The 22,719-nt window shown below is 39.2% G+C and overlaps 1 protein-coding gene across 2 annotated transcripts in view; it reads left to right on the top strand.

Moving 5' to 3' along the window:
- The window catches only part of LOC149787650 (uncharacterized), a 62,989-nt gene that overhangs the window by 13,954 nt on the left and 26,316 nt on the right, over positions 1-22,719 (top strand). The window contains exon 3 of one of the 2 annotated variants that reach the window (XR_016424081.1): positions 8,547-8,935. The exons of the other annotated variant lie outside the window; for it this stretch is intronic. The gene's annotated coding sequence lies outside the window, so the exon portion shown is untranslated. Of the gene's footprint in view, positions 1-8,546; positions 8,936-22,719 lie in introns of those variants that run through there. 2 annotated transcript variants of the gene reach the window in all.

The raw sequence follows: 22,719 nt of genomic DNA, 5'->3' as shown, positions 1-22,719 counted from the left end.
TATTGGGCCAGCTGTGATACGCACTGAGCTTCGACAACGCGATTTCGTTCACGGCAATTGGAGTTCGAAAATTAATACCGAATTGGGGTTCCGTCGACGATACTGAGATCATCGTTGTTTTTACCGGTGTTGTGTTTGTGACTATTTGCTGAAGCAGTTCCTGTGGCGTTGCCATCGTTATTATTTACTGAACTTTTCAAATAGTCATTGTACGCGTGTGACATCGCCGTAAATTCAGAATCTGATATTGTTTCGTCGTCGAGACTTGATGATATCAGCGATGACAGTTTCTGATATGCGGTCACGGCGGTAGTTAATTTGGTTGTGTAATCGTGCAGTTTTGTATTCGCGCATGATGATATTTTTTTTGCTATTATTCCAAAGACGCCGGCGGTGGTTGTTGTCACAGAAACACAAATTGTTGCAGCGACTACTGCAGTCACGGGAGTTATCGCTGATAGTATTAATCCCGCGGATGCAACAGCGGTAGATACCGAATAAACCATAACATCCAATACTACAACGCGGCGTCGGTACTTCCTTACTTTACAATTAAGCTCGTCGATGACGGTTTTTAATTCTGATTGCCACTCATAGACCTGATTGTATCTATATTCATTCCCGCGCGGCGTTGAAACGCTTTGCGTTTGCGTTGACATTATTTAAATCGCATGCGATTCAATTATGCAGTGACCAATTGAGGCGTTGTAGCGACGAATTCCAAACAAAACCAGTAAGATGTTGCGGGTAATTTCTTGTCTTCGGCTTCAAGTATAAATATTTCTTCGGTGTTGCTGTTTAGTATTATAGTTACAACCCCGGAATACTTATCGGTGGAATGTCTCCAAGGATATGTTGTGAAGATTTCAAATTTAGCGGCTGAAAACACAGACAACCTGTACACGCCAGTGACCGTTGCTGTGTATTTGATAGTGTTGTTTTGTTGTGACCATGTTGCGAATCCCGATGCGATCGTGAATACGATGTTGGTGATATGCCCGGGAGTAACTCCAGTGGGAACTTTAATCAAACTGGTTTTGTTAACGATCTCAGGAATACCCGATACTATATTCTGCTGTGTTTGTTTGATCGTGTTAATGTTATTTTCTATTATCTGAACTTGATCTGAAAAACTTTTTTCCGTTCTGACTACACCTAACCGGGTATTAATCTTATTGATATCGTTGGCGTTATTAGTAAGATTTGGTATGATTTCAGAAAGTTTCGTGTCGACGACTGGAGGATCCCCAAAGAACTTATCCACGGCCTCATCAGTTTTTGAGAAGTTTCTTCGAAGTCTTGTAAACGCGCCCACGTGAACATCATACTCTGCACGCAGCGTATTTAGTTTACCGTTGACGATGTCCACGTATTGTTTGTTTGACGCATCCTGGTCGGATTCGGGATTTGCTAACGCGGTTATTTTGTTGCCGCTCATGTCAAGTCCGCCGGTCATTACGTCGCCGGATTTTGTTACTTTGTCGCTGACTAGGTCAACAACGAGTTTGTACTGCGCGTCGACGTATTGTTTGTTTGCTGCATCGTCGTTCGAGGCTGGATCTCTGAGTACGGTTATTTTGTTTCCATTCATGCTGAGTTCGCCTGTCATCGTGTCACCGGCTTTTTTCACACATTTATCAACGCCGCTATCAATACTGTCTTTGATGCTTGCGATTGATATGTTCGAGTCCTTGATCCGGCCGCCATCACTAAATGCGGCGAAGTTATCCTTGGTAGCTCCAAGAACTCTGCGAATTATGTCATTGAACTTAATGTTGCTCGTTCTTAGTTTTCCCTGCTTGTCCTGAAAAATAGCAACTTCATCTGGGTCAACTCCAGCTATATTCAAAAGATTATCGACTTCATCTCGGGTCGCATATTTTGAGAGATCAACATCCGTGCCAGGTTTGACTTTTCTTGTGAAAGGTCTTCCGTAAATATCCACCATTATTCTTATTGCTGTTTTTCAAATGCGAGCATGAAAATGCCTAGCATTGGAAACGCTAGCGTTTCTCGATGCGGTATATTCATACACTACTCGATGCGGAGGAGTTGCTGGATTTCTTGAGATTGCATCAAGAACATTTAAAACCTCGTTTCCACAAATGGGCGGATCAATTAATGTTTGTGTTGGTAGCGTCGACTGCCACACTGGAATATTAAAAAATCTGCTGTTGAGAGTGCGAGGCACTCCGCGGACATACCTGAGAAACTCAACTGGCGGTGCTAAACCGTACGAATCGAAATAGATAATTCCACGTGGATCGATCGCGTAAGCAACCCAGTGAGTTCCCGGACCATCTTTGTTGTCGAGATTGATAATGCCAGTTTCTGGATTATTTGGCCGCGTCGGTAATTGATCTCGCATAAATACTCCTCTGAAATGTTTTATACGCAATTTTTTAACAGCATCGAGTAAATCAAAATTGGACGCTGGAAGCTTCAATGGAAACTCTCTGAGTTTCTGCGTTAGAATTTTTTTGGATACCATGATGCGGGGGTTCCCGGTAGTCTTAGCCCTGATCCGCGAGTGGATCTCCCCTTTTTTTTATATCCACTCCCAGTTGTATTCTTTGATGCTAGTCCCAAAAGAGTTGCCATTAAAGGAAATCTTGGTGAATTAGGTGAAGACATAACACGCTTCATGACGGTGGGAAGTACTGTAGCGAGAAGGGCAGGTGGGATATTACCACCCGTGGTACCCCGGTTGCGGTATCCGTTTCCAGTTGCTTTCTTTAGTGCGAGTCCAGCTGCGGTTCCAACTGCTCCTAACGCTGCTGCCTTTGCTGCTGCGACTGCTGCTGGTGCTAGTGTTGCGGCGAGTATTGGAATAAGAGGAAATATTCCACCGGTTTTAACCATATCGTGGATGGCCCCAGCTGCAAAATGAAGTTTGATTCCACGTCGGGCCGCGATCGCGTTAGAAATTTGATTGAGCTGTGTTTGAGTAACTGATAGTTTATTCTGTCCTGTACCGAGCTGTGAATGTTTGAGAGTTATAGATGTTCCTGACGATGATGCTTGTTTGGATCGTAGTTTATTGATTTGTCCTTGCGATAAAGCAACATTGACGTGATGATATACCATTTATTTAATAAGGTATGATTTAATTGTGTTTCATTACATATTTTCTACGGGAGCGTCAATAACTCTCATTCGTCCACCAACACCTTCAAGTAGCATTGCTTTATCGGAGAGTATAACCGCGACAGCTCTAAAACCAGCAGGCGGGCCGAGGGGAAACACACCTACACGAGCTTTGAAGTGTATATCAACGACAGATTGTTTTGTTAGATCCAAATGTTCCAGCGAAAAGTAATAAATCGGATACAGCGTTGTAAAATCCAGTTGTGATATCTGCAACCCGGTATCAATATTCTGATCACGTCCCATAAATGTCATCAAACGATGATACGCCCGTGCAACTTCATTTCGCTCATAATCTATCAGTATATCCTCGGATGGTTCCTGATGCCCGTTTATTCGCAGCGAAACCTCAGAGACAGCAAGTTTGTCAAATATCATATTACTCTGTAGTTGGGAAGACAACCTCGCATTTTGCTGGAGTGCAACAAAAATATGTCGCGGCGCTGATATTCCCTGTTGTGATGCTATGTGCCACGTAAACTGCCCGAGACCGGCACCTTGAATGGAATCTGTTGATGTTGTTAACCACGATATCAGTGATTTACCACCTGTGTCCATGAAAGAGAGTAATCGTTGCTCTTCAGTGATCGATGGGGACATCACTGGCATCCACAAAGCAAGCTTGAATAATATTACTTTACCGCCAGCAACACCGTCTTCTCGCCAGATAGCGTCAACGTCATCACTTTTTCGGTTAAGTACAACTGTATGATTGGCTCCAAAAATAACCTTTCTGACATGTCTGCAAAATCCAAAGATGTGAGACAGTGGAATTGCGCATGAAAATCTCCTACGTTCACCTCTTAACATTAATTTACGTGTAGCAAAACCTAAATTGTAATCTGGACTAGGCCTTAATATTGAAAAATTATCACCTGGCCTGGCCGCAAATTCAGCCGGTTGTGGGTCTAAAGCAGTGCCTCGTGCTGTTTGTACTTGAATAGCAGATCTGTGTTCAGGATGATCAGAATTATCCTTAGCGAACATCATAGTCGGACCAGCTGATCTAGTGTAATCATCTGAGTATCTCGCTAATCCCAGGATTGTTGTAGCAACGTCAACATTATCCTGAATTATTTCAATTTCTCTTCCGTCAATGCTGTATGAAGCACTTTTGAACAGCGCCATGATACCGTTGTTAACAAAACCAACTCGAACATTAGCTCCGTATTCTGTATTAGCGTCAACATTTGTTACAAGTTCACCCGTGACTTCAAGAAATGCTTCAGCGGGCAGAAAATATCTACTTGTATCCTGGACTCGTAATTCAATTCGTCCGCGTTGATTAGGTACTGTTGCCTCATAAGAATAATACTGATAATCGCGCACGGACTCATCTTTTAGTGTTGGTGCATCCATGTCGAACGCTGGATCAGATATAGGTTTGAACATTATATAAAATTATTGTCTTCTAAAACGAAATCCGCTTCCTGATATCAAGCTTGTATTTATTTGTTCGGGTGTTTGGGTTACAAGCTCTGCAAGTTTTTGATTGGCAGCCTGATTTATTACTTTACTGACGTCCGCGGGCATAAGCGTAGTACTCGGTAGTTTCACCGGTGGCGGTTTTTTTGATCTACGAGTTAACCGTAACAGTCTATCCTTGATTGACGCGAATGCTTTCCCGGCGAGATCACCAACAGATCCAAGGGCTTTATCCTTAATGACATCAATAGCTTTCATCGACAATTGTTTTGCAATCGGTAATGCCTTAGGGGCTATTCTTGAAAACAAACCAGTAATTGTATCACCGAGACCATCTCCATAGGTTGCTCTGTAGACTGGTAATCGCGAGTTTACTACGCGGACTTGTAACACACGAGCGTGTCCGGGTTGAGAATTGTGCACGATCATTTTATTTAATTATTGTTTCTCTAACTTAGTCGCTGTGGTAATCGTCGACGAGTTCATTAATGAGTCCCCGGTAAACGCCAATATCCATAATACCACGCTGAAATAGTCTCTGACAGATATCTGCGGCTTCATTTATAATTTCCCGAGAGTTGTTTCCGGCACGTCTTCCTCCGATGAGAACTTCCAACCGTGATACGTCATTGATGATATTATCAGGGCAAGTAATGTGACCACCAAGACCACTACCAGTAGCGGCTGGTGCGTCGTGAAATTCTTCCTCTGGAGATTGCGGTCGAAGTTGTGGCTGCGGTGGTGGAGGTTGTTTTTTCCGCTGCCGAGTTTGTTTCTGCTGCTGCGGTGGTGGAGAAGAAGATTGCTGTTGTTGCAGAGGTGGAGGAAGTTGATACTCGGCGGGCTGTTTTTGTTTTAGTTGTTTCATTTGCTCGTTATAAAGTTTTTTTACTTTTTCAACAAGAATTCTATACTCTAAATCATCATCTCTGGCCTGCGGTTTGTCTGCGCGTATTCGATATATCCATTTGATAAGATTATCATCAGGTACTTTATCATGGGGGGGGTTTAAAATTTTAGATTTACTAAATATACTAGATAATATTTTTTTAACTAATTCTTCTGGTTTAGAATTTTTAATATCTTCGACAACACCTTCCTTAAATCTTGCAGCTAATTCTACGTTTTCTTTTACTGGTTTTTCTTCCCCGGCGGCGACGTCAGTACCCTCAGGTATTTCTTCACCGACAGGTGGAGGTTGAGCCGCAGCGATATCAGCTGGAAGTGTTCGTAAAATCTTCTTTGTCTGTTTAGTTCTTCTTGCTATTTTTTCAGCCTGCGTCGCAGTTTGTTTTGATACCGGAAGAAGATCTTCTTTGATGACAGTTGTAACTTTCTCAGTAGCTGCAGTGACGGGTTTAAATAATTCCTCCGCGGATTCTGCAAAGACTTCCCGTGCTTGCTGTCTTAGTTGTAATTTTTGTCTGACACTATCACGGACAGGAAGAAATTTCTGAATTGCTTCGAGACGTTCTCGAGCTAATCTAGTAGTAAGTGCTTCTCCGATATTTGCCATTATTTATTTGTCAATGATTTAATTCCGCTGACATAAAAATGTTTTTCCTTGGAAACTCATTTCGTAGAGCAGCAGGGGGGGGGCTGGACCCACCCCATGGATTTTTCAATAACGACCCCGCCACGGAAACTGTTTCAGATTTATTGAAGTAAACCAAGTTGTCAGTGCAAACTCAACGAGTTTGTCCCTGGAAACTCTTCGAGTTTTTTTGGGACATTTTTTTTTGTCCTGTATTCTGAATAGAAGGGTTTATTTCGTCGAAATAAGCCCTCTATCGAATAGTTTCCGTGGGGAGGGCTTATTGTGCAAAAAGCTTTTGGTCTGTTCGCCCCCTCTGCTGCTCGACCATGTAATAACCTATTTCATCACGTGATTATAGTTAGAGACGGCTTTCCCCGTACTTGGTTTCTACTCATCTGTGTTCTACTCTGCTAATTCCTTTCCTCCTTCCGACGTTCTCTGTACTACGATTCTTCCTATACTCTTCCCCTTCTTGTCTCCTTTTCTACTCCTCTCTCTCTCTCTCTCTCTCTCTCTCTCTAGCGACTAGGCTTGTTCTCTACCTACTGCCTTGTTCTGTCCTGTCTCCCCTCTCTGAGACTCAGTACTGAACTACCCGGTAGTTCTGTCCCCAAAAGCTTCCTGCGAAAAACACAAGGACGTTAGCATGTTTCGTTAGCCATCTCGCCTCACACTAAATCAACAATCAATCATCAGATAAAGGCTATCTACATCCTCGGTCACGCATTCGTGCACATCGAAAAACCCACACGTTCTTATAGAAAACAATGTTGCAATAAAGAGCGGTATCCTACTTATCATACAGACATCACTAAATTGCGTCACATCAATATATATATATATATATATATATATATATATATATATATATATATATATATATATATATATATATATATATATATATATATATATATATATATATATATATATTCTTAATCTTATTATTCTGAACATCTGAACATAATCACAACAATCAGACTCATTTCTGTACATTACACTCCCACAAGTAAACACAAATATTCAGATATTCATATTATTTAATTTTACACACTGCAACCATTTCCAAAGTTACACTTCAATTCAACAGTTGCAAAATCTAGAATATCACATGAATAAATGCACTAGTTTACTACGAAGTAACGAAATAGCGAATTACAATATTAATTCTGACTACGAGCTAGCAATATACATAATCATAGCTCATTTCTCAAGTACGCATGTAAATTAAACAATACTAAACAGTACTAACGATTCTACTAAGTAAATATACATACTGCACATAGTTACAAGTACAATGCCGTAACATTCTGCAACAATCGAGCAAATAACTAACTCACTGACCTTTACGAAGCTTGGGGGGGGGGGGGCACCAAACAGATCCCCCCCCATTTCCAAAAAAGAAAAGGTTGTTATGTGTTTCTGTCTCCCCCGAAGGTGTGTATGTTTGTATTATTTACAGTAGAATTTTGATCAAAACTTTTATTTAATTTTTGATGGGGTATTTAATCCCTAGTATTATCTAAAGGGTTGTTCATCCGACACTGGGTTGTATCCCCGATGTCGAAATTCCTTCCCTTATGGGTTTGGTGATCTTTGCCAGAGATCCCTAAGTCCCGTGTATGCTATATGGATATGCTATGTGTATGTGTGCTATATGTTTATATGTTGGGACGGCCTTTATTGTCAAATTTCCCCAGTTGTCCTCTCTTGCATTCATAGAATATTTATTTCATTAAATAGTTAGACTGAGTTTTCGAAATTTGGTAGAGAAAACGGTGTGATATATGTTTTTATAAAAGAAACTTATTGTTTTGAGTGAGTGGTCATATGTGTCGTTTTCTCTCTACTTTGATTGAATGAGAGGCTTGTCCGATAAAGGTTCCGCATTTTCCTTTATTTTCTGAATGTTTCGCCTTCAGCAGAGTGTAGCTCTCTCCTTTATTGAAAGTGTAATTGAAAGTTCCAAAAGTTATAACTTGTATTTATGAGTTAGTTAAGTTAGTATAGTTAGTTAAGTTAGTATTGTTACGCGAAGTGGACAGGCCTGCGAATAGTGACAGAAAACCCCACGCAGAGGATATGGATAAACATAACAGAAACATGGGGAAATAGTAACATTTAAAGGAGAATAAGTCTAACAATACTAACTTAACTAACACATAAATACAAGTTATAACAAATATCACACCGTTTTCTCTAACCAACCTCACTTAATAACCCCTGTCAATTTAGGCCGATAAATCAGCCCCTCACCCGTGATAATATTGATCTTCGGGTTAGGGACTGATATCACCTATTCATTAAAAGCTGCAATTATTTGCTGCCAATTTTGACTGCACACATTAGTGTACATTTTATACACTTACCGGTATTTCTTGTGGAGCTATCGTCGGCTGAAGGTTCCTTTTGATGACATGTACTTTTATATTTCCAGAGTAAATCTTATGTTTTGTGACGTGTAAATCAGCGTGGAATAGTAGAACCATCTGTCTTGTGGCCATTTTGAATTTCGCGCTAGAGATGGCTGTTACCAATTACCGGCATGTATCTAAAGAGTCCTCAGGACTGTTCCGGAATGATTTGCATGCAGCAAAATTGCGCATTTTAATGAACAGGTGACATCAGATCCACAAATAGTCCACCAGTATCAACACTGATTTAGGTGGTTGATTTATCAGACTACTGTCAATCTAGATGCTAGGAAAGCACTGAACTACTTTACAAATCGAGGTCGACAGGTACACTTTATAACCTGGAGAAACAAACTTTCAGATTCTTAAACTGTCAAGAAAGCTCACTTTTAATAAACTCTATCAAACAGCAGTGACGATACTAATTATATTATTTTTTTAATTATTCAATACGAGACTCTGATACCTTGTTTGTTAATCACTTTCTTTAAAAGAAAATTAACAAATATTTTGTATATCTTAGTATTTTTGGTATAACACATACTTCTTGTATAACACATATAACACATACTTCTTGTATAACACATATAACACATACTTCTTGTATAACACATATAACACATACTTCTTGTATAGCACATATAAAACATATTTCTTGTATAGCACATGTAACATACTTCTTCTATAGCATATGTAACACATACTTATTGTATAACACATACTTATTGTATAGCACATATAGCACATATTTCTTGTATAGCACATATAACACATACTTTATGTATAACACATATAACACATACTTCTTGTACAGGACATTGTGAAGTGTCGAATTTTGAAGTACAGAAAACTTAAAGTTGAATGTATTTAGCAATTAAAGTTATCGCTGTTAAGCCAGGTAAGTCTTTGTGAAGGGTCACCCTGAACTTTCATAGTTCATCTCCCACCATGTCAGTGTAAACTTCAAAGGAACAATATTTCCGACCCAGCAAAATTGACCGGGGTATCTTAAGACGGTCTTTAGAAATAAACATTTGAGCTACTAACCCTAACCGCTTGATAGGAACCTAGTCCACTTATCATATTTTCAAAGGGAAAATTGTCACGCATTGTCGTACACATATTCTGAGCAGTCTATCTCTGATGAAAGAAATTATTTCTTTGGGAAAGATTAGGGACCCTTGCCAACGATTGAGTAGAATAAATTAGGGCGTACACTTTAGAGCAATCTGACTTTAAAGTAAATTCTTCAGTCTGGAAAATTCCTAGAAGAGGAAACTTTATCTCGACTCCGTGGAAGCCTAACGGTTAGTGCTTTCCTCGTGAAACAAGAAAGGGACCAGTGGGTCGTCGCGTAAAGGAAAGGCATGTTTAGTGCTAGACGCACAAGTCCGGAAGGAAAGAAAGAAAGAAAGAAAAACAGCGACGAGGTACGCAATTTTAGTTTCACGTAATATTCTATTATTTGATTGCTTGTTTTATGCATATGTGTTTGCTTTGACTAGGTTTCCATGCTATGTATCGTTTATTCAATTCATGGAAATGTGTTGATGTTGTTATGCAACTTGCTTTATTCGATTTCATGGAAATATGTTGATGCTAGAGTTATTATGAAATATATTTTATTCAATTTCATGGAAAGTGTTGATGATAGAATTGTTATGCAATTTAGCTTTTAATTATACAGTTATTAGTTCATTGGTAGAATTGATTGCATGGGATCCGAATGTTCATATGTGTAGGATTTCATAGGGTTATATGAAATAACTTCCTTTCTTGTTAGAACGATACAGATCATCGTGAGTTAACGATAATTATCTAATTATATCTGATTTTGTAATGACTGGATAATCTTATAGTTAAGGAATGCCATGAGTTACATTTCTTTTGAATTTCATGCATTAGTGATCGAACATGTAGTAGCACATGTAAATTAATATGGTAATACTTAGTAGTCACGTGGTAACTTAAGGCTTGCCATTGAAAACGAGGTCAATGTCCTACCGCTCTAAGTCAGAATTTATGCGGTGTGTGGATAGCCACAGGCTCTGAATAACGATTAAGTGAATTGTAGTATGTGCCCCTGAACAGAAAGTATACACTCTTATGGGGTAAATTTGTCCTTTCAGGAACAGCTTTCGGAGAGAAGGACGAGACAGTCCGAAGACAGGAGTACGGGGAAAAGAGAGAAAGAAGGACGAGGTCAGAGTAAAAGAACCAGGAAGCCCATGAAGGGGCAGACCCTAGAGTTTGGAAGGATGAACTAGGAGACGTTGATATATGGTCAAAGTGAATGAAGGTGATGCAATCAGTCGTCGACATTGAACTCTTTCATCTCTCGTTATTATGATGTAATAACTCCAAATTGGACACACCTGTTAAATTCTACTTATATAATCTAACTTGAAACTGAATTACCGTTTTAATTTGTTCTGATTAAATTTGTTATTTTCTTGTCAATGGCGGCTCGTATTGTTTTGTTTTTCCCCCAGTATTCTCGCTCAGTTCTCTGTTGAAATTCCATTCTTCTTTCACTCCCACCGGGCTATAACATTAAGGGAGGTCATTCTCTGGATAACGCAGCCAAACCCAATTAACCACAACTCTTTATAAGAGGGCTGCGTTACACACATATGACACATACTTCTTGAATAACACAAATAACACATACTTCTTGTATAGCACATATAACACATACTTCTTGTGTAACATATAACATACTTCTTGTATAGCAAATATAACACATACTTCTTGTATAGCAAATATAACACATAATTATTGCATAACACATATAACACATGCTTCTTGTATAACACATAAAAGACATGCTTATTGTGTAGCACATATAACACATCTTGTATAACATAACACATGCTTATTGTAATGCACATATAACACATACTTCTTGTCTAACACATATAACGCATACTTCATGTATAGCACATATAACACATACTTCTTGTATAACACAGATAACACATACTTCTTGTATCACATATATTTCTTGTATAGCACATAGTTTTTGTTCCGGATCTTTGAGAACTTTCTCTTTTATAACTTAATGTGTGCCATATCTTTTAAACTAAGAGTGATTATTGGAAATACCCGTGTATATTATTACTAATAACTAGCAAATTGAAATGTCAAGTTATTGATGTCGCTGTAATATTGACTAATGCAGTCTTTTCTTCTTCACACTTTACGTGGGTATTTAGCATATTTGAGCATTTTTTAAAAATAATAATATATTCATATATTATAAAGAATACCCAAAAGCAATGTGTTTATGAGTGGTATTTGCTCCATTTATTACTATTCGAAGTCTTCGAAGTCTTCGAAGTCTGCCTTTACAACACAGCTATGTTCGATCAGCTTTCTTGTGTTTACGAACACAAATCAACACATTTGAATTTGTTTTCAGTACAAGCGCCGCAATAAGGACTTAATGCTGATCGTAATGTATCTTGAAGAATTCAAATGTACAGTTGAAATGGAAGTGCGTGTAATAATGTTCTAAAATTATAACTAACCGTAAAGGGATTGTAAATAACGAATTACAGTTGAATAGGTTTTACGTTCACTTTATTCCAACTCGACTTCTACAACTAATATTAACTGAAACTCAATATCCGACATGCCACATCACTGACAGGTGTCAGATGATGGCGGGGCTAAGTAAGATTGGCATCACCAGTATTGACCATTACATCCTTCATCTTCATCGGACTTAAATTCTATACATTTCGATTTAACATCTGACAGCCATTAGTGTCAAGTTACTATTGCAATTTAATTCGTCCATGACATTGCAAGCTTTACCGTTTAGTATATGGTACTAGCCAGAATAATCATTTCATTTTAAGTTTACAAATGTTTGCATTAATAATTAATTGCTTGATTAATTGCAAACAAACTGTTGATCAGTTCATCAGTGTCCTATTTCATCAGTGTCCTAGTTCATCAGTGTCCTAGTGCATACTTTACAGTGACAATAGGATGCACTTTTATTGCTCACAATTTTTTTCGTTGCTTGAAAAGAGCTGAAAACGAAGTTTATTAGCACTAAGCGCGAGTTTTGATGTACAAGTAGGTGTTATTATGACCTATAATTTTAGGAACTAAATTGAATTAGAGGTCTAAATCTTCAGAACAGAGAGGCTTTTTATACAAATTGGCAGTGATAAAGCGTTTAAATTAGCTAACACGTCTAATGATAATCCCAGAATCAGATGAGATATGGAGACGCATAAATGGTACGTTTCCAAGCAGATATTATGACTTGCACCATAACACTACAAAACACTATACTGGTTAATCGAGATATCGTGCTGGAACTCTTCGTTTCCGTACTGATCGCGTTGTTTGGTTATATGGGCATCTACCATGTATTTTCTACGGCTAACCGGCGTTGTCGAGTCTAGGGGTGCATTTACTGATTTGAAATGTGTAGCATTTCGTGTGTCCAGATGATCGTTATGTTTGACCGTCATCACAGAGCCCTCGTGGGACACGACTTTTACTGGGTTCGGGTTAAATGGAGTGTCAAATTTGTTTTTGCTCCATTGTTTTATCAACACCTGTCGCCTTGTTTTAAAGTGCATGGCCTTGATATTCATTTTTGGTCAGCAAAACCCTTTTATTTTTTCTTATCGTCGACGATTCTGCTCCCTGATGTTTTTGTGTTTTGGCTTCACAGTGAGCTGAGAAAATCTTTTCTTGATATTTCCAGAGAACAGTTTCTCTGCAGCGGCTAAACCAAACCAGTTGATGGGTGTGGCGTACTCCTATAGTTCAGTAGAAATATATTTCGTTCAACTTTCATGTTCTGCTTTACTACATGTTCTGTCTTTATAGTCTTTAATAATGGGTCCATAAATCGTTCTACTATTCCGTTCTTCATCTGATGCACTGGACAGATTTTCATTTGTTCGAAACCTTCGTTAGCGGCAAATTCTTTGAACACCGTTGGATTGTGCTCCGTCGTCTGTTCTGATATTAATCACTGTGTTTAAAACTTACTGGCGAACACAACTCTTTCTCGTAGTCTCCTCAATTTCAATCATTGTGTTTAAAACTTACTGATGAACACAGTGCTTTATCGTAGCCTCAGCAATATCAGTCAATGTGTTTAAAACGTACTGGTAAACAAAGTCCTTTATCGTAGCCTCCGCAATATCAGTCAGTGTGTTTAAAACGTACAGGTTGAACACAGCTCTTTATCGTAGCCTGCGCAGTTTCAATCATTGTGTTTAAAACTTACTGATGAACACAGTGCTCTATCGTAGCCTCAGCAATATCAATCAATGTGTTTACAACATACTGGTGGGCACAGTCCTTTATCGTCGCCTCCGCAATATCAATCAATGTAAGCGACTCTCTGAGACATTTTAGACAATAAAAATTATACATAATTCTCTGCAGAGTTTTCATGCGCATGTGACGGTTGTCTGCTCAGATAATGAGATACGTTGATTTACCTCGGGCAATTTTTCACCTTGAAATCTGAAGTGGACAATTGCAATCTCCATCTTTCTAGCAGCAGTGACTGAATTTGCTTGGAATTGTTGAATAGTGACTCTGTAACGTCGCCCTCTGAGTAAGAGGGGTGGTTAATTGGGTTTGGCTGGCGTTATCTAGAGGATGACCTCCTCGATATTATAGCCCGGCGGGAGTGAAAGAAGAATGGAATTTCAACAGAGAACTGAGCGAGAATACTGGGAAGAAATAAAGCAATACGAGACCCCTTTGACAAGAAAATAACAGATTTAATCAGAACAAATTAATAACGGCAATTTCAATTCAAGTTAGATTTATATGAATAGAATTTAACAGGTGTGCCTAATTTGGATTTATTTCATCATCATAACGAGAGGTGAAAAGAACGCAATGTCCACGACCGATCTGCATCACCTTCCAGTCTGGACCTTATATCTACGTCTCCTAGTTCATTCTTCCTAAACTCTATTCTTTGCCCCATCATGGACTTCCTGTTCTTTTTATTCTGACATCGTCCTTCATTAACTCGGACATGTGTCTTGAGACTGTCCCGTCTTTTCCTCAGAAATCTATTCCTTAAAGGACTAAATTACCCCATATTTCTGTATACCCCACTCTCTAGAGGTACATACAATTCATTTACGTTATTCAGAGCATGTTGGCTCCAGACACTGCGTACATTCTGACTTTGTACGCTAGCATCAACACTTTCCATGAAACTGAATAAATTAATTGCATAATAACTCAAGCATCAACACTTTTCCATGAAATTGAATAAAATAAATTGCATATAACTCTAGCATCAACATATTTCCATGAATTGAACAAACGATACATAATATGGAAACCTAGTCATAACAAACATATTTGCATAAAACAAACCATCAAATCATAGCATATTACGTGAAACTAAAATTGCGTACTTTATTGCTGTTCTCTTTCTGCCCAATCGTAGGCAGCGATACATAATTATTCCCATAGAAATAATTCCTTTCTTCAGGTATAGACAGCTCAGAATATGTGAACGACAGTGCGTGATAATTTACCTTTGAAAAAAAATGAGAAGTGGACATAGGTACCTAAAAGGCGGTTAGGGTTGGTAGCTCAAATGTTTACTCTCTAAGGACCGTTTTAAGATACCCCGGTCAATTTTGCGATAAAATTTAATGCTCAATGCATTCGACTTTAAAGTTCACTGCAATTCAAAATTCGACACTTCACATAGGCCCCTCTTTAAGAGTAAAATCAGGTCTTTTGCTCTTCGAATTTTGAAGCTGTATATCTAGTTATTGTTTACGTGTCCTGAAGTGACCCTTCTCCTCAGAATCAATTAGTCTACTCAGACAACCTGCTCCTACGTTAGCGCTCCCCTTAATGCAACGCAATTGAACTTGATATTGCTGGAGAAATAATGACCATCTCATTAAACGTCCATTTCTCAATTTAGCTTGGGCCAAATAAGCAAGTGGTTGGTGCTCAGGTTCCAGAATAAACTTTCACCCATACAGATAGCGCTGAAATTTAGAGATCCCAAAGATAATCGCTAGGCATTCCCTTTCGGTAACATAATAATTACGCTCTGCTGGAGACAACTCCCTGCTACCATAAACAACCGGAAATAAGTTCCCGTCATGTTTCTGCATGAAGCGTCGATACGTGAGACAATGTCCTTTGTCACGTCCGGTGGTCTCACTACGGCGTCTAACGTCAACCTATCATGCAACGTCTGAAATGCTCTCTCACAAGCGTCTGTCCAAATAACCTTCGTCGGAGTCTTCTTCCTTGCCAAGATAGTCAACGGAATATCAATAGCGCTGAAGTTTGCGACATCCTTACGATAATAACCTGCAAGTCCTAAAAAAAAAAATCGCACTTCTGTCTTCGTAGTTGGACGTGTGGCGTTCCGAAGTTGATCGACTTTAGTACTGTCTGTTGTTAATGTATCTTCACTGAGTGTGTGTCCTAGATAAGTCAGTCTCCGAAATCATATGTGGCATTTAGACGGTCGGGCAGTGAACCCTGTATGTCTAAGTCGGATCCAGAACTTTTCTCAGTAAGACCACGTGTTCTTCCCAAGTAGCTGTCGCCAATAACAAATCGTCCATGAAATTTGAAATTCCGGTCCCTCTTAAAGGTTCTAGCAGTTTCCTCATCATTCGGGTGAAAATTCTGGGTGCAATTTGGATCCCGAACGGCATGACTACCCATTGGTATGTCCCATCTGGTGTTGCAAAGTCAAGTTTCGGTCTATTTTAGAGAAATATTTGGCGTTGGTTACTCCGGCAAATATGGACTCAGGATCCGATAACATTTCGACCTGAAACTCTGTGATCCTGATTAATTTCCGATAGTCGACACAAAGGCGATGATCACAGTCCTTCTGGACCAAAACAACCGGTGAACTATATGCAGATTCGGCTGGTTCAATGACCCCTAAGTCAAGCATAGTTCTACCCGTACAGTTTCTCACTTCGCATGAGACAGTGGATAGGGTTTCAGTTTTACAGGAGTTTCATCCAGCAGCTTCAAACTGAACTCTTCCAAATTCTTCATGCCTGGTCTTTCTGTCAAGACACTTGAGTAGCCGTGGAGTATCTCCTCCACCTCTTCACGTTGTTTTAACGTTAACGTTACGTCAAGGACAACGTCGACGTAGGTTTCAGCCCTCGCCAAAGGACAACTAGGAAGTACTTCCGCCACTCCTCTGTTGTCGTCGGGTTCTTTAGTCACAACTGTAGCAACCACGAACTCAGTGGGTGTCTCCCTTTCACGATAACATTTAAGACGGTTAACGTGGTACAACTTCTCTTTATCTCCTACCCGGACACGGTAGTTTTGTCCACCATCCTTTTCCGTTACAACGAACGGTCCCCTCCAGGATACTTGGAGTTTGTTGTGCTCCAATGGTAACAACAACAACACCTTGTCACCCACTTCAAACTTACGTTCCTTCGCCTTCTTGTTGTAGACCCCGGATTGACGCCCCCGTGCGTCACAGAGCCACGTTGCAAACTTCTTCCAGTTTGTTACGGAGATCAATAACATACTGATACGTTGTTCGTACTTCCTCGGATGCCTTTTCATCCGTTCACAACTGTTTCAATACAGCCATGGGTCCTCTCACTGTCCTCTCATAAACTAGTTACAAAGGTGAAAACCCTAGACTAGCTTTGGGTACTTCGCCATGCTCGAAAAGTCTCGCGGCAAGGTATCGATCCCAGTCCTTGTGTCGACCTTCGCACAACTTCTTCAAAGCTTGCTTCAACGTTCCATTCAAACGCTCTACTAGACCATTGCACTGCGGGTGATACGGGGTAGTAGTCAGGTGCCTAATAGAAAGTAAGCGGTTCACTTCTTCCATCACCTGGATAACAAACTGCGTCCCTTGGTCGGTTAGTATCTCTTCAGGTACACCAACTCTGGACCAAAATCCTAACAAATCCTCAGCCACTGTAATTGAATCAGTGTTCTTCTACGCAACGGCCTCCGGGTATCGGGTAGCATAATCGACAATCGTTAACACGCAACGATTACCACATTTCGACGCAGGCTTTATCGGACCTATCAAGTCCATCGCCACCCTGGGAAAAGGTTCATCAATCAGATGGGTGGTTCCTAGTGGCACTGGGCGATGTGAGGTCTTAGGTGCCAGCTGCTGACACTTGTCACACGACAGATAAACCTCCTTACATCCCCATACACACCTGGCTAGTAGAATTTCCTCACTAACATATATCTCGTCTTTGCTACGCCCATGTGACTACCAAGTAGACTCTCATGTGCTAGCCTAAGCACAACTTCTGTCTTGGATCTAGGTACAATCAATTGCTTATACCTCTCGGATCCCTTCCGGGCGTATCGATACAGGATACCCCGTTTCAGCACGAACTCCACCTCACCGTCTGGCATGTTCCGCACGGACTCCTTCTTCGCATAGCCGCGTATCCTGTTAAGGGTAGAATCTTCCTCTTGAAGTGTCCTTAATTCACAAGGCAGCAAATTGTATATGGGCCAGGGCGAGGGGTACCGCGGCTTCGACCCTGATTTTCGCTTTATAGACCTCGTCTCTATGGACCCCACGTGTACAGGTGTACACGTCATAGGATTAGGCTGTGGGAACACATACCTACACCCTAGAATTAGGTCGTGTGACAATCCGGACAAGCACGCTGCTTGAATTCGTCCTTTCCCATACGGCGAATCAAGTTCGATATAAACAACTAGGAGAGAATCTTTAGTCCTATTAGCAAATTGGACTTCCACTGTCTTACCTGCATAATCTGCAGATTTGACAAATTTGCAATCCACCAAGGCTATATAACTACATGCGGTGTCATACAACACGGTAGCCTTCTCTACATTTACCGTAGCTGTTGCTGTATTAGACCATTTTACTGGTTTACACCTTCTACCAGTGCCTGATGTCACTGCATTTATCGTCGGACAATATTTCCTGCAGTCTATGAGAATATGGAGAGGTTTGTTGCAGCCGTAGCATACCACATCAGCTTTCTTAGTAGGGATACCTTTACCTACCCATTAGGTCTCTACTGGGCCATAGAAATGATAACGGTCGGGATTATCAGCCCCTGGCTTCCCACCATTTTGACCATTCCGCTTATGAGGTGTCATACCGTTAGCTCTTCTAAGGTCAGTCGCGCTGGGTCGATCCCTGCCACCAAAGGTGGTTGGACGAGAGTGTGCACTCTCATATCGCTCCGCCATCACACTGATATCTTCTAAGGTAGCAAAATCACGGTCCGCTAAGAATACAATCAGGTCTTTCCGATTCGTACTGAGGACATGTTCTTTCAAGATCACTTCCCGTATAATTTCATAAGTGAGCGCGGTGCCTGTCATTTTAATCCATTTTCCGAAAAGCACGCGTACGCCAGTATGAAATTGCGCGTGTGTCTCTGTTGTTGGCTTAGACGACTCTCTGCAAAGTTTGCTAAAACTTTCAGCCGACAGCTCGTGGTGCCTTAACAGCGCTTTCTTGAGAGCGTCTACTTCAGTCGGTGCCATATTATGATAGACATCCTTGGCAGCTCTTTGCAAAAATGCAGAGATATTAATGGCCCACTGGTCTTTGGGTATATGATGGATTAAAGCTAACTTCTCAAAAGTTATCGATGATTTCGTCTCTGTCGTTAAACATCGGCATTGTTATCTGGACGATGCGTCTGGTACTCTAATTTCTATCCAATATCCTACTCAGTCTCTGTCACTCATACCGTTCAAAATAATCCCGGACGATAGATCCCACCTTGTAACGTTGCCCTCTTAGCAAGAGGGGTGGTTAATTGGGTTTGGCTGGCGTTATCTAGAGGATGACCTCCCTCGATATTATAGCCCAGCGGGAGTGAAAGAAGAATGGAATTTCAACAGAGAACTGACCGAGAATACTGGGAAGAAATAAAACAATACAAGCCCCCTTTGGCAAGAAAATAACAAATTAATCAGAACAAATTAATAACGGCAGTTCCAACTCAAGTTAGATTATATAAACAGAATTTAACAGGTGTGTCTAATTTGGATTTATTTCTTCATCATAACGAGAGGTGAAAAGAGCGCAATCGCCACGACCGATTTGCATCACCTTCCAGTCTGGACCGTATATCAACGTCTGCTAGTTCATTCTTCCTAAACTCTATTCTTTGCCCCTTCATGGACTTCCTGGTTCTTTTATTCTGACCTCGTCCTTCTTTACCTCGGACTTCTGTCTTCAGACTGTCCCGTCTTTTTCCCAGAAAGCTGTTCCATAAAGGACAACACTACCCCATAAGTATGTATACCCCACTCTCTAGAGTTACATACAATTCATTTTTTATTCGGAGCATCTTGGCTCCACACACTGCGTAAATTCTGACTTAGTACGGTAGGACATTGACCTCGCGTTTCAGCGGCAGGTCTTAAATTACCACGTGAGCGTCTATCAAATATTACCGTATCATTTTACGTATGCTACTACATGTTCGATTACTATTGCATGAACTTCACAAATTGTAATTCACAGCAATCCTTAACCTACAAGATTATTCAAACATTACAAAATCAGTAATAATTAGGTAAGTATCGTTAACTCATGATAATCTATAACGTCGTAACAAACAAAGGAAGTTGTTTCATATAACACTATGAAATCCTACACATATGAACATTTGGATCGCATGCAACCAATTCTACCAATGAACTAATAACTGTATAATTAAAAGGTAAATTAACAATTCTAGCATCAACACTTTCCATGAAATTGAATAAAATAAATTTCATAATAACTCTAGCATCAACAATTTTCCATGCAATTGATTAAAATAAATTGCATAACAACAATACCATCAACACATTTCCATGAATGGAATAAACGATACATAATATGGAAACCTAGTCATAGCAAACACATTTGCATAAAACAAACAATCAAATAATAGAATACTACGTGAAACTAAAATTGCGTACCTTATTGCTGTTCTCTTTCAGAATTTGTGCGTCCTAGCACTAAACATGTCTTTCTTTTTACAAGACGGTCACATGGTCCCTTTCTTGTTTAACGAGGAAAGCAATAATCTCTTTATAATTTTACGGAGTCGACCACGTTTCCTCTTCCATGAATTCTCAGACTAAAGAATTTCGACTAAGATCCTCATTTTAAACTCAGATTGCTGTAAAGTGTACGCCTTAATTTATTCTGCCCAATCGTAGGCAGCCGTCCTAATTTTTCCCAAAGACATAATTCCTTTCATCAGATTTAGACAGCTCAGAATCTATGAACGACATTGCGTGACAATTTCCCTTTGAAAAAAAAATGATAGGTGGACATAGGTTCCTACCAAGCTGTTAGGGTTGGTAGCTCAAATGTTTACTTTCTAAGGACTGTGTTAAGATACCCCGGTCAATTTCACTGAGTTGGAATGCTGCCCCTTTGAAATTTACACTGACGTGGTGGTGGGGGGGAGGATGAACTAATAAAGGTCGAAGTGACTCTTCACAAAAACATTTCCGGCTTCAATGCGACAAAATTTAATGATCAATGCATTCAGCTTTAATGTTCACTGCAATTCAAAATTCGACACTTCACGCGAATTCAAAGTTATGAGAGCGTGAAAAATATTTTTTTTCGTCACGACACACATAACTTGTTTATCTTGCTAACCCAGACATATTTCTAATGGAAAATATTCCGATTGAAGATAGTTTTTTCTTATCAGTACTTTATTTTTTTATTTTTTATTAAAAATTCGTAATATATTTATGTTCATTTAATTTGATTTGTTTGTTGGCTTTTTCTAATATTTATATGTTATGTACAGCTGTATTTTGTACTTGACCTCGTCCAAAATCAAGTTATTGGTGCATCTGACCAGTAACATTTATGTTACACAGCTTGATATTTCTCCATGATTTTTTTTTATTTATTTTTTTTTTGGGGGGGGTGGGGGAGAAATATTCATATCATTAATAATAGTAAACATATTTACTTCTATTTGAGTTAATGATAAAGTCTTCATTCTGACCGTATAAACTTTCATAATTGAAGTTTCCTAATAGTTGATAGGGTATTTTCAGAAAATGGTAATTGCGACTTTGGTCAAATACAGAGGTATATATTCTTGTTTACATAAACGTTACTCGTTCTTGCTTTAACATCTGAAGCAGAATTAGTCTTAATTTTACGTCAGTTTATAATTTCGGTGGATTTATGTATTCAAATTATTATTCAATGAAATTACAAAGTACACCATACTATTCTTGGACAGAAACATTAATTTGGAATTATAGGGAATTCAGACAAGAACATTTTGGATTAAATCATTTTGTGATACATCAGAAGACTGTTAGCAGACCGCCACACTTAAAGCTATTGGCACATTAGCACGTTCAAGAATACAGGCACAACAAAACACACTCAATATTGGAATTTATTTGGGATACCACCAGATTTCAGTAGGAACTTCATATGTCTGGGCTTGTGATATAACTTTTAGTACTTTAGGGGATTTAATTCGCATTATTATAAATTCTTTTTAAATGTTCACTTTGTATTCTATGAAAATAAATTCTTTTTTGAATTTTGCAAAACCTATTGGTTTTCACAATTTTCTGTTTTAGAGTTTAAGACCATATAGTGGTAACAACAAAGAATTTCCGACGTACCTTTAGTAGAAGATCCATTTACTTTTCAGCTATTTTAGAAATATCTTTATCTGTCCGTAAAACCAATAATCGACAGCAAAGAAAACTGTCAATGTTTCTTTTTTTTAGTATTTCATTGTACAGAAGCCATACAGTTCAATGCACTGAGTGTGGACAACTTCGCTCTCATTGTACTGGCATTCTTTGTCTACTTTTGTCCTATTCTGAAACGCTTATACAATTTATTATAAGAATCAGATAGTGAGGCATTTAAGAAATCAATTTCTTAATGCTCGGATATCAGACTTTTAACCGTACTCGGATTTCCGAAACACTTGTAAAATTTTGTAATTGCACAAGGGTCGCATTTCTGAAACACTTATACAATTTTGTAAATGCACAGGGATCGGATTTCTAAAATGAATGTAAAATTTGCTATATAATCGTACTATCGATTTATTAAATTTGTAATCAACATAAAACAAGATAAAATAAACAAAAATAACGGCATAAAGCTATAGTATCATAAAGTCAATGCATTTCAGAAAGGAGATATAAATATTTCAT

This window comes from Sinohyriopsis cumingii, chromosome 11, assembly GCF_028554795.1.
Source record: "Sinohyriopsis cumingii isolate HCF-2022 chromosome 11, ASM2855479v2, whole genome shotgun sequence".
In the NCBI taxonomy this organism is placed as follows: domain Eukaryota; kingdom Metazoa; phylum Mollusca; class Bivalvia; order Unionida; family Unionidae; genus Sinohyriopsis; species Sinohyriopsis cumingii.
Note: the sequence above shows the minus strand (reverse complement) of the source record. Positions and strands in the feature narration are given on the sequence as shown.